General features: G+C 36.3%; 1 pseudogene; it reads left to right on the forward strand.

Moving 5' to 3' along the window:
* LOC107733094 (spectrin beta chain, non-erythrocytic 5-like) overlaps window positions 1–7,775 on the forward strand; it is a 36,076-nt pseudogene extending 28,301 nt beyond the window's left edge.
* The last annotated feature ends 6,472 nt before the right edge of the window (window positions 7,776–14,247 follow it).

Here is a 14,247-nt window from a genome sequence, read left to right on the forward strand (position 1 = left end):
TGTGACCCTGGAGCACAAAACCAGTCTTAAGTTGCTGGGGTATATTTGTAGCAATAGCCAAAAATACATTGTATGGGTCAAACTTCATTAGGATATTAAGTAAAGATCGTGTTCCATGAAGATATTTTGTAAATTTCCTACTGTAAATATAAAAAAAACTTAATTTTTGATTAGTAATATGCATTGCTAAGGACTTCATTTGGATAACCTTAAAGGCGATTTTCTCAATATTTCGATTTTTTTGCACCCTCAGATTCCAGATTTTCAAATAGTTGTATCTCGACCAAATATTGTCCTGTCCTAACAAACCATACATCAATGGAAAGCTTATTTATTCAGCTTTCAGATGATGTATAAATCTCAATTTTGAAAAATTGACACTTAAGACTGGTTTTGTGGTCCAGGGCCACATTTGATAAGCGTTATTTACAAGTGAGCAATACTGACGTTTCAAGATTATACATTAATGTGGGCACTATTCATGAGCTTTGAAATGTCAGTCAAATGATCTAAAACACCACATGATTGCTGTGTCATACTACATGTATTCCCATAGGATGTGGTGGTATTATGTTTTTTTTCATCTGATTGACAGACTGAGTGGAAAAGTAACACTGACATTTAATCATTTCTCTTAGGTATAATGGGCTGGCTGAGCCGCTGCAGGCCCGCAGGGAAACTCTGGAGTCATGGCAGCTGCTGTTCCAGTTCTACAGGGACTTAGAGGATGAGCTGCTGTGGATTCAGGACAAGCTGCAGGCCACAGCCACAAAAGACTGGGGCACCTCCCTGCAGAGTATACAAGCCATAGTCAAAAAACATCTGGTTAGTCTGGTCCAGAAATCTGAAACTACAATACTTATGCACCATTGATAAACTGATGTTTTGTTACAGGACTTTCAGCAAACACAAAGGACTATGATATGCTAATACCTTCTCTTACAGGTTGTCATGCAGGAAATCGAGAGCCGAACCCCTCTAATAATGACTGTACAGGACGCAGGACAGAACCTGGTGCGAGGACGACACTTTGCATCATGTGAGATCAGTGAAAACTTGCTGAGTTAAGGCAGAACTTTGACACTTTGAAGAAAGAGTCAGCGAAATAAAGATCGCCTGCTTCAACTAGCACTGAAAATCCAGACCTTTCTCTCAGAGGTGTGTTACCAATTCACACTGTAATGTGATTCATAAACATATGATTAAATCTGATGTCTGATATCTCTTCATAATGACCCAGGTTTCCCAACTGGAGCAAAGGATGGAGGAGCAGAGGCCTGTATTAGAGTCCAAAGACTATGGAAAGAGTGAGGAGGCCACTGAAGCTTCTACAGGAAACTAGACACAGTTGACCTGGAGTTGGAAAGCCAGTGTAGAAAAGTAGAAGCACTCCTGAAAACTGGCACTGATCTAGAAAAGTCCCAACATCCCAACAGGTGCAGTTGTTGGGTCATGTTAGCATTGATTAATTGAGCTAATTGCTGATTTTTGTAATAGCTTTGCTGTGAGTGATGTCAGCAGAATGTTACTCAATGCTTTTGATTAGAATGATTCAAGAACTCATTGTAATATGCTGATTTGGTGATCAAGAAACTTCTCTCAGTATTATTAATGTTGAAAACAGTTGTGCTGTTTAATATGTTGTTGGAAACATTGATACTGTTTTTTTTAGGATTCTTTGGTGAATAGAAAGGTCAGATAAACAGCATTTGTTTGAAATAGAAATCTTTTAAAACATTAAATATCTTTTATAACAAAAATATCTTTACTTTCTGTCACTTCTGATCAATTTAATGCATCCTTGCCAAATAAAATGATTTATTTCTTTAAAAAAAAAAAAAAACTTTCTGACCCCAAACTTTTGAATGGTAGTGTTGAAGTTGAAAACCTCAAATAATAATGTTTTGAACTTTTAATGTGTCTTTGCAGCCATTTAGTGAGTAAGAGCCTTGAAGATATGCAGGGTGAGTTTGAGACACTATTGCAACTGTCTGCTGAACGCCACACAGCGTTGGAGAATCAGTACAATCTCTATGTATTTGAGAGAGAAGCCAAAGACTTACAGAACTGGCTCCTCTCTCGCAAAACCACAGCAGAGTCTGATGACTTTGGACAAGATCTGGAAGGGGTGGAGGTAAGACTGGCTCAAAAATAGAGAGCAGAAACACACTATACATTTTTAAGATGAATATATTCTTGATATATTTGCCTTTATCCGTTTTTTCCATATCTTAATTATAAATGACTTTGGATTAGAAGTCATACTACATTCATATCATGGTAACTTGAAAAAAGATACTTAGCACTTGTCAGACTTTACAACCTTCATATCTGTAAGAACTATTTTAATCATCAAAATTATTTTTAAATCTACTTGCTTGCTCTTGTTAGGCACTGCAGAAGAAGTTTGAGGATTTTGCAGAAGAGGTCGGCAATCTGGGCCAGAGTAAGCTGACTACGGTCCAAAAGCTGAAGCAGACGGTGCAGTCATCAGAGGCACAGCAGAAAGAGAGCGATCTACTCAAGCTCTGGGAGGATTTAAACATAGCTATGAAAGCAAGAGCAGAGGTAAAATTAAAGAAAAAAGTGGCTGTTCTAAGGTAGCTTACTGTTTCTATTTGAGTGATATTACAAATTGAGCCACAGTTAAAAGTGAATGTTTTGACAGAACCTGCGTTCCGCTCGAGAGGTTCACCAGTTTGACCATGACCTGGATGAGCTTAGGATCTGGATGAATGAGAAAGAGGTGGCTCTGGACTCTAAGGAGCAGGAGAATGACCTGCTCAGTGTCCAAGCTCTCATCCGCCAACATGAAGGCTTGGAGGTACCCAATATTCATACACACTTGTTGCTATCAGCCTAATATTTTTCACTAGAAATATTTCAACTACCACAGGTGGATTTTTTAAATAGTACAACCACCTGTTTCACCAGAGAGACCTCGCGGTGATAGAAGAAGACGTGTCACGTCGAAAACAGGAAGGCAAAGCTCTGGTCAGCAAGTGTCCTCGAGTGAGGGACAGTTTGAGCAAGAGGCTGCAGGAGGTGGAGGAGATCTGGAGCAGCCTGCTGGAAAAGGCCAACCAGCGCAGACAAAGACTCCAACAGGCAGAGGCTGTTCAGAGATATCTAACTGAATGGAGAGAGCTGATGTATGAAAAGTTTTTTCTCTCTTTAGTTTTCATTTGTTGATCTGCGGTTTGACATTGATGTTGATTCTGTCTTAGGGGCTGGCTTAAGGAGACACTGTCTCTAGTGACAGGGGAGGGGATTGGAGGTGAGGTTAAAGACCTGGAGCAGCTCATTAAAAGACACGAAGAGTACCGCACACAGATTGACAGGCAATTGGACAAATCAGAAATGGTTAAAAACAAAGGGAGACGTTTGATGGAAGAGGGGAACTTCATGAGTCATGAGGTATGACACTCACACCTAAAGGCTGGAATACAGTACACAACTTTTGCCCTGATTTTCAGTCGGGACGAGTTATCGCTAGTTTCATCAGAGCCAGTCTGCACATTTCAAGGGGGTCAGAAGCTAAATTAAAAGTCTGAGATGCTTTAAAAACTCAAACCTGTAAATAAACCTTGATATCACTGTATGTATGTCTGTGCAGCTGAAAGACCGTCTAGCCGAGCTCCAGAAGCTGGAAGTGCGGGTGCTGGAAGCCTGGGCCGAAAGGAGAGCTCAATATCAGGACGACCTTGAACTGCAGCAGCTGCAGAGAGAGCTGGAGCAGGCAGAGCACTGGCTCAACACCTATGAGAACGCGCTCAGAGCAGAGGACTATGGGGTGGGAACATTTTGGGAATTGGGAAAATGTTTACATATTTGTAGGCAGCATAAGACTCCCATTAGTTTCATCAAATCTAATTGTATTGAATTTGTTGATAGGACTCTGTTTCAGATGTTCTGGAGTTGATGAAGAAGCAGGAGGATCTGGAGGCCATGATTCAAGCTCAGAGTGAGAGATTTAATGCCCTTCAAGCCAGAAGAATACAGGTAAAATAGTAAATAATTAAAATAATGATTACTCATACTAGCATTACTCTCACTTTTTAATTGCATATTTGCAAAAGTGTTTCAAAAACAGGATAAAGGATAGAAACATACACATTTATCAGTTTCGATTCACCTTATTGTAATTTCTCTGCTCTTTCTTTGGTGTCCCAGAGGGAAAAGAAAATCAAAGAAATTCAGAGTGGTGACAGTACAGACAGCAGTAGGGACAAACCCATTCCTGTAACTTCCCTAAAGCGAAAGCCATCTGAGCGACCAGCTTTACCCCCACATCCCTTGCTGACCAGCCCTGTCCTAAGGAACAGTGAGAGTGATAATTCATCCACACCCTCCCGAGTCCCTACAGCCACGTCTGCCATCCTACAGAGAAGCAGCAGTGGTAAAAATGATTCCTCTTTGGTGTCAAGAGTGGCATCAGGCCTCAGCAGCAGTGACGGCGATATCGTAACTGCCCCCGACAAACCGTCCACCTCTGTTCTGGACGGCCCTGACTCCTCCTCAGAAATTTCCAGTGCTGTTTTCAAACACCATTATTTACACAACGCCCCCAAGACTGACCATACCACATCTGAAGATGAGGTCGATACTCAGAGACAGATCAAACCCTCCCTCAATGTCATTGCTAAACCAAGGATCACTCCAAGACGTCTGAAACAATCAACACCTGATAAAGAGATGCTGGGTCCTCCTACGTCAAAGTCACCATCCAAAGATGAAGAAATGGTCGACAACCAACCCTCAGAGGACAAAAATCTTCCTCCCTCCACCCCACCAGAAAAACCTCAGTCATCTCCTCCAGCTTCCCTTTCAGACCCAGAAGAAGTACAAGCATCCCCCTCTACTGACTCTCCAACAGGGACGACTGTTAACACCAAGGTAGATGCTTTTTATGTGCTTTCCTTTTTAGATTCCATCTTTTTTTGGTCTATAATTTGTGTACTTATTTAGATCAGAGCAGGACGTGCCATAACGGAGGGTACCTTGGAGATTAAACTGAAGCAAGGAGGAAATAAAGTAAGCTTTCCAACCAACACCAATGGTGATATTGATTAAAAAGCTTTCTCTGACATCCTTAGCTCCACTTCATTGTTTATAGTGCGGTTTTGTTTCTGTAAGAGCACTTAATGGTGGAACATTGATCTGTTGGTTTGGAACAGGGCTTGGATCACTGGGAAACAGTCTATGCACTACTGGAAGAGGAGTCACTCAATCTGTTTAAAGACCAAAATGCCGCCAGTGCGGTATGAGTCTACATACACAACATGGTCACACACACACTTGGCTAGACACGCTAGTGAAAGACGGACACAGTGAGTGCTATGTTTACTCTTAATTAACTATATATCCAGACAGACAAGGCAATTATTTTTACAGACAACCCTGCATCTGTGAGTCCACCACATGATGACAATAATTAAGAGGCATTATATCAATTTAAGGAGATGTTTTTGTAGTGGACTTTGTGGACTCTGATTATTTTTCTCTCCAATCCATGTAATTTAATACAGAACTGCACACGTTGGCCACCGATCACACTGGCTGGAGCAGTCTGTAAAGACAATCCTTACTACAGAAGAAAGGAGAACACATTCAAAATCATGTGAGTTATGATTCACACCACCTGCCATTGTAAAAGGAACATCTGCTCACATGTCAGATGAAAACTAATGTATAATCTGTTTGACTCTCTGGCTTAGGTTGTGCGATGGCAGTCACTATCTGTTTGCCGCCTCATCTCAAGAAGAACAGAAAAAGTGGTTGAAGGAACTTCAGAACTGCACAAATCCAACAGTGTCTTCAGACAGTCCCGGGTAACATCATATAAACAACGATTACATTGATACATTCAGTGATTTGAATGCATCTCTTCTGTGATGAGCATGTTTTTAGTTTCTGAATTCAAATTAATTTTGATATTTTATGCTTAACAAGGTGATATATTTGATCATAAATACAGTAAAAAGACTAATATTGTGAAACAACTCTTTTTCTATTTTAATATATTTTAAAATGTATTTTATTCCTGTGATGACAAAGCTGAATTTTCATCAGCTATTACTCTTCAGTCTTCAGTGTCACATGATCCTTCAGAAATCAATCTAATATACTGATTTACTGCTCAAGAAACATTTCTTATGATTATCAATGCTGAAAACAGAAAACAGTAATATTGTTAACATTATACACACTGGAAACTTTACACTGGAAACTTTTGATCAATTTATTGCATCCATGCTGAACAAAAAGTATTAATTTCATTAAAAAATGAAAAATAAAAAAATAAATTGTACTGACCCCAAACCCCAAAATCAGAACTGCTTCACTGCTTATTAATTATTTAAAAAAACAAAACAGAAATGATATCATAAAGTAGAGCTTTGCAGACCCCCATAACTGTCTGTCAAGGTCAGCAAGTCTCTTATAATATGACTTTTTATGACAAGGCAAGTTTACTTCAGGTCATAGAATGTCACATGATTCCAACCCAAAAATGTAATATTTATGAATTAATCATTCTTGATAGTAAGTATTAAGATGTGTACACTCACATGTACTCAGAGTGCATTGAAAATATATTAATTTTTACTAACTGGACATTAAACTCATTAAACGTTTCCTGATTTTTTTGGTTTTTCATAACCATTTGAAACCAACATGAATATAAAGAGAACACTTCATTTATAGATATGTTTCTTTATCGTGTTGTTTGTCTTTGACCCATTTACATATATATCGGTTCCTGAATGAATTAGATTATTGGACAGCTAGGTTTTATCACATGCTCATTTGTTTGTCATGTTTGTCCCCACACAGAATTAACACAAAAGCAAGTAGAGAAAGCACAGAGCAGTGCGAGTCTGTGCCAGGCGACACATCTGACACACAAGATTCCACCACAAAGTCCAACCAGGATAAGGGTGAGAGAACAAACAGAGCCTGAGTACGTCTGTGCGTTTATGTGTGCCAATGTGTGTGCTTCTGCTTAACACTTACTGTTGATTTGTATTAACAGAAGACTCCACAAAGAGCTGTGAGACAGAGAGAGAGCCACCACCTAAACCTCCCCACACTTATTACAACAAACACCGCTATGCTGACGGAGGAGAGAGCCAAGACTCAGGTGAGACCCCATACCTGCATGCGTCATGGATCTCAAAGTGTTGCTGTAAAATCTAATTACTGAAGGATAATTCGTCTCTAGTATCAGGGCCTGGATTGTAATCGTAGATGACTTTCAAATGCAACAATGTGGTCAATCAAAATGAAAATCTCGTTTTAATGTTATTTTGATGGATAAAGATGTATTTATCTCTCATCAGATGGTCAATGGCTTCTCTGAAACAGAATTAAAAAAAAAAAAACGTTTTATCTCTTCAGTGAGTGTGACCCAAAATGTAAGAAGTCTACAGAGGAACCAGCCTCCCTCGTATGCCCCACCACCTCCACCACAAAACCAGACTGAGAATGGAGCCAAGGACAAATCCCAAAACAGGAGTGTCTTTATGACATTTTTCAAAAAATAACTTTTTCATAACAGAGTTGACCTTCTCTTGATGTGGCAATAGTTGACAATTGACTTTTAATAGCTATTTATATTAAAATCTACTATTATACATTATTGTTATTATTTGATAGAATTAATATTCTGTAAAACTAATACTGCTGATCTCACTTTTTTTTGTGATTACAGATGTGCAATGATACCTCGTAAATAATCGTTTAATATGTATATAGAATTAAAACTAAAATCTAAAACTAAAATCCATCAGATCATTGTTTTTTTCATATATGAATATACAGTATATTTTTGGTATATGAGTAAAAATCATTTGCTTAATTCTGATTGTATTTAAAGATTATAGTGCTGATAAAGATGTATGCTGTAGGGTGGATTCAGCAAAAGTGTGTAAAATGGAACAAAAAGTTTCATGATTATTGCCTTCTAAACATGAGTAAACAATCAAATATTACTGCCATCAATAATTTCTGCATGTGTCTTTGTTCTGAAGTTAATAAGAACAAAAAAACGAGGAAAAGCTGTGCTTACTGTGTTCACAGGTCTACAATTATTACATTTACATTTAGTTAAATATTATTTCAATACATTTAGACTTAGGATGGTTGTAGTATCTCAAAAAAAAGTCTGATAGTATTATCTGTGCTCTATCATGAATTTATCAAACACTTTTGGTCCCACTTTTACATAGTGCAACCTATATACAGTTAGATCATATAAATAAGTAATTTGACAGCGTTTATAAGGCTTTCCTCGTTATGACTCAATTATGCTGTCAGTTGAGCTACCACATGATGGCGCTACAGACTATGAAAAACGATTGTTCTCAGTCCTTGAGAAAATCCACCCCACAAGAAGCCATCGTGTTCGAGTTTATAAACATTTGATCATTTTAGGGATAATTCAGAAACAAGTTATACCACTTATTTTAATTGTATAAACAGTAAAAGGCAAAAAATTATGCATACTTCTCACGACTATTACCGAATAGTCGTGAGAAGAATTTACAACTTTGAACTATTTTTAACATAAAACGTATTATTAGTCTATTATCATTATTATTAGTTATGATGCCTGCATTGCACAACAATAATGCATAATTAAAATGATTCACGATTTCATTTGTATTGTCAGTGAAAATGTTTTGAACAATTTTGTGGTCGTCTTCGACATCTAGCATATTATGAGTAAATACGTCTCGCATTGTTTTTATTTAGATATTGTTTTTAGGCAACAATCGGAAATAATATCTCGATTGAAGAAATAGCCTATTGTAGGCTAAAACACTGCACAAAATGCATACGAATTTTGTTTTGTCAAAATTTCATTCAAGTCAATATTTTAAAGATAGGATTGAAGAGGGTATGAAAAGTAGACTATACTTAAAATTGATCAGTTTACCTATTTATTTGGCTTTACAAAGCGAAAAGTCAGTTTTTTTAATTAGAGGAGTTGCCAGAGCAAGAGATTTGAAGTCCAACTGCTGCTGGTTGTTGCTACTGTATCTTACTTGTGATGTTGGATATGGGAGAAAGGAAAGAAGTCAAAATAATAGCCTATTGTAGGCTAAAACACTGCACAAAATGCATACGAATTTTGTTTTGTCAAAATTTCATTCAAGTCAATATTTTAAAGATAGGATTGAAGAGGGTATGAAAAGTAGACTATACTTAAAATTGATCAGTTTACCTATTTATTTGGCTTTACAAAGCGAAAAGTCAGTTTTACTTTAAATCGTTCACAAGCTGGCTCTGTGAGATACATTTTTGCATTGGTTTTGTAATTTCGACCCTGTGAGATGGTTAAATTATTTAGTAGCCTGTTGGAAAACTAAATTAATAAATAAAATTTGTTATATTGAAAAAATTATATATATTTTGTTATAATAAAAAAATATACATCGAGTTTGCCCATTATCTGTTGAATAAAGTCTAAGCGCAAAAGAGAAGATTTGCTGTAATTTTTCCTGGCCGCTAGAGGGCACTCTAATAAAGACACAAGCTACAAAAGACAGGTCTGACTTTGTGCAGGATTACCTCCCTGTTTATCAGTTCTCATTTCAACACAGGCGTATGTTTGTTAAGGTAAGTGACAACTGTGTTTATTTAAGCGACGTGTTCATGAACATTTCAGTCATTTTTAGGAAGAGGCCACATCACTGTGCAAAAATAACCTTATCCACCTATCAACACATCCGTTCTGCTGTTGGTAAAAGCTGAATGGGATGTTGTAGCCAAAATTAATATATTAGTGGACATTTTTAGTGGTAATAATTTCATTAAACATTTCAGAAAATATCAAACACTGTTTTTATACTCAAAGAACCATCAACATTTTACTTTATATTGCTGCATGCATATAGGTTGGTCCAATGCAAATAAATAAATACTAAAATATATTTAAAATAAAAAACCCTCTCGTTTAGTTTATAATTCGTTAGCACAAGACGTGGCCTTAGTTTTGATATCTTATGATCCAGCGTTAATAGAAAATAATAATAAAATGTACCGATTTATATTTCTTATGACAAATTATCAAACACGTTAGTCTACATCAAATACAATAATGTCACACGTTTATGTAATTAATGGGATGATAATAGCCTAATGCTCAGGCCTGTAGGCTACATGTTGTTAACGGTCGCAAACCAAACTGAACTTTGCAGTAGCCTAGCAGCGGAAGGCTCAAGTTTGATATGGACTATAAAATATATCAATAGTAGCTAGTATTTTGTGCTGTGACTACGGGCTAAATGCACTTTAGGCTACTTAAAGGTGTATGTGGGAACAACTGTAATCAAATGAGAGAAGTTTGAAAACTTGTGCATTATCCGTGTAGCCTACCTATTTCGGTTTGATCCGCGCAAAGTTATTTTTTTTTCTTTTTCTTTTTTCTTTTGCACGTATTGTCCACTTTGGTCGCAGTCAGCAGGGACTAAAGAGACATTAACATCTTGTTTGCTGAAAGTGGGCTACAAACATATCAGTTATAAAAACAACTTAACATGATTGAGTCACAATCTTACCCGCTCAAATTGTTATTTCCCTTCGGCTTGGAAGGGTCAATAGCTTTATCAAAGTACATTAAAAGCAACATGTGGGATGTGCGTTGATAAAACTGGTCTATATGCAATCATTGATGTCATAATAAATGATTATAGGCGGTTGTGCAACTGGTGCCAGATTTTTGTTTTTGTTGGAAAGTTTAATGTATGGTTGCAATAATAATGTGTGAGGTGCAACAAATATTATTATATCCTATGCGACAAACACTTAATGTCGACCAATAATCCTTAGGGATGTTCTCCAAAAAAATGTCTGATTCACTTGTACATTTTGGTGTGAAATAATAGCGCATATATTGCATATTGTTGTAGGTTAATTCATTTGGTCACATCTAGAGTATAGAAGATAAAGTGCTATTTAATAATACAAAACAAACACAACATAAACAATAATAAAAATTTGAAAAAAATATCATTTTGTGTTTTTTAATTACCATTTCTGTTACACTGTAATAGGCTGAATTTGTTAAAATGTTTATTTGATTGATCTGAATGTTTATATGAAATTATAGGTTTATGCAGGCCTGAGTTTATTATTAAAATTCCACCTTGTGGGAATCTAGTACGTTTGTTTGTTTGTTTGCGTGTGTCTGTGTGTACGATTTGTTTGCACATGTGAATGCGTGTGTGCCGTGCGTGTGTCTGTTGTTCAGTCAACCCCCCTGTAACGTCCCCAGCACAAATACACACATATCACCCCTTCAGCCGTAAATATAAAGCAACTAATTGATGTCAGCATCCGTGGTTATTCTTGCGTCCTTAACCAGATTCATTTTATTATTATTATTATTATTATTAACTATACTTAATTATATATTAACTATAAAAAATATTCTGGTAAATAAAGCACTTATTTTGTGTTGGGAGCTCCCTGTTTTCTCTAAATTCTTATAAAGGTACTCTCCATCCTCTTCAAATATATTTCCTCCTCTTATGCGGACATCTTTGAAGAAGAAGTAGTTGTTTTATTTATATAGCGCCTTTCCGTAGCCCAAGGTCACTTTACACTTCACTTTTAACAATCTTCTATAACAATGATCTTTGATCATACTAATTGACCTTCTATATTCACTGTTATTGGTTGTTGTCTTCCTTGTAAATAGATAGGCTACAGCAATGAAAAGACTGCATGTGTCTGGTTTATCGCGTTAAATTAATAATATAAAAACGTACCCAGTAATGATCATCTGCTTGGGTTATTATTATTATCATTATCATAGTTATTAATAGTAAAAAATGATAAAAAATAAAAAAAATAGTAGGCTACGCTGTCGTGCTAAATCTTGTTCTTATCATCTGCCTCTCTTGTAATTGTTGATACGATATTGTTCATGGTGGTGCTTAGTAGCATGAGCATTGACATATTAACATACGCTATAGGAAAGAAAACGCTTGTAGCCTTTTACTACTCTGTGGATGAACGTCATACTATCGTTTATGTTCAGAATCGTTTACATAAACGTGCGACTAAGTATACTGCTACATGTACGGACTTGTCGCTTTTAAGAACACTTAAACACTTAAAATGTGACAGATACGCGAGAACGAATAAATATATTACATCTTATAAATATAGCCGATCGTCAGAAAGGATTTACATTTAATGCAAACGCTGCAAGTAGCCTATAGACTACTGTCGCTGTTCAGCGAGTACTATCAATTAATGTTATACCCATGTGCTGTTGCTCCATGTCTATATTAAAAGCCATACATTTCTAATACAGGAAGTAGTACCTGTTTTTTGTGGCTACCTTTGAGTCCCTTTTGTTTTTCCCCCTGCGGTATGAAAACAAATTGAGGACGCATGGATATGTTGAAACAGCACTCTACAATTATCAAAAAAATTTTTAATTGAGGCTATGTGGTCTGTTTTCTTGATAGGAGTTTACTGGGGGAAATGAAAGCCATTGTTGACTGGGCATGAGCATTGGTGGATCTTGTGTATCCTTACGCACTGGAACAGGCGCTAAGAACTGCTCAATGATTGGCTGCACGGTTAATACTTATGCCGCTGTGGTTGGCTGCAGTCTCTAAAAAGAAGTGAACATTTTACACCAATTTACACTGTAATATATATAAATGAAAACAAAATTAAAGAGAATGAACGGACAATGCAAGCCGAATTCCAGGTATTTTGTATTATTATTACTATTATTATTATGCATTTATTTCTGACTGTATACAAACGTCAAGTGTCGCGGAACTGTTTATTATTCCACTGTCAGCAACGTGCAATGTGACCTGTCTAATTTTAAATGTTAAAATATATAATACATTACAGAACAACCTCCAGTCATGTTTGCAGTATTATCATGTCATAAGCACTGGTGGAGTGAGATTTTTCCACGTTTAACACAAAGTTTTATTTTCATTTTTAAATAAATATGTTCTATAAGTGCACAATGCCCGTTCAAATCAGTGGCTCCTTGTTGTTTTGTTTTTAATACAGACTGAATAATGCATCTATAGTGCATTTTATACATATATTAATAATACAGTTTCTTTGTAGACCAAAGAATGGGTATCAATCAACAAAATATAGTTGTTGTTTTTTTCAGTATTCCTAACTTTACAGACAGCTCTGAAGGGGACAGACGTAATGAATGCTTTTAGCTTGTGTTTGCATATTTACTGTATGTGGTCACCACCATGCAGGTCACATTCTTTTTGTAATTAGTGAAATGTCAATACCTGTTATAATTATAGGTTAACTTTTGCGAACGTGTAACCCGTGTTGAGTAAATGCCTCATAAAATATTGAGTGATTGTTTATGTCGTCTTTAAATTCCATGGTTGTGATTTTGTGGTCTTATGCCCGTGTTTGTCGCTTAAACTGTTAACCGAACAAAATAAAAAAAAGTAGGTTAAGTACATTTATTACGAACATTTTGTCTTTTTTGAAGAGCTAGCATTTATAGTAGCTGTCTGACAAGATACTGATTAGCATAGTGTGTTTAATAAAACATTTAAGCGACAGTTTACGGGGTAGCCTATAGCCTATACCTTAAGGCCTCGTCCTAATGTGTTACAAACATAAACTTACATATTCATTTTACGAAAGGGGGACAAAAAAAAATGATACAAAGGAAAATATATATATTTTGAGCTGTTTTAACTCTTAGCGATAAGCTAAAAAAAAAGAGCAAACAATGGCACTAGACTAATATAATATTATATATTATATAATATTAGGTCGTAGGCCTAACAACCCTACCTGAATAATGTGCCTGAAAATCAAATTCTTCCATTTCATTGCGTTACTTCATGCTATTGTGTTCTGAAATATTTTTCTGTAGCTTATTACTCATTTATTACAAGCGTCTCCTGGTTGTAGAGGCCATACAAAGCAATGCATAACGCCTGAAAATCATTATCTGCTCTTGTTTTTCAGCCAACAATAGTGTCATTAGTTGCAATAATATCAACAACTTAGCTTTCAACACTTGAAGTCCAGTAATTTGTTGATGTTTTTAAAAGAGACATTGTGCTAAATGTGCCCAACCGTAATGCAATAACCTCTGTGCTTTATACAATAGACCAGTGGAACTCAATATCTCCTCGCAAGATGTTATCGCTCAAATGTTAAACGGGGTGACCACTCAAAAAACAAAAAAGCAGAGGTCAAATTTAGAAGCACAATATATAT

The sequence above is a fragment of the Sinocyclocheilus rhinocerous genome, unplaced genomic scaffold (genome assembly GCF_001515625.1).
Source record: "Sinocyclocheilus rhinocerous isolate Xijiao unplaced genomic scaffold, SAMN03320098_v1.1 scaffold8, whole genome shotgun sequence".
NCBI classification, from domain to species: Eukaryota; Metazoa; Chordata; class Actinopteri; order Cypriniformes; family Cyprinidae; genus Sinocyclocheilus; species Sinocyclocheilus rhinocerous.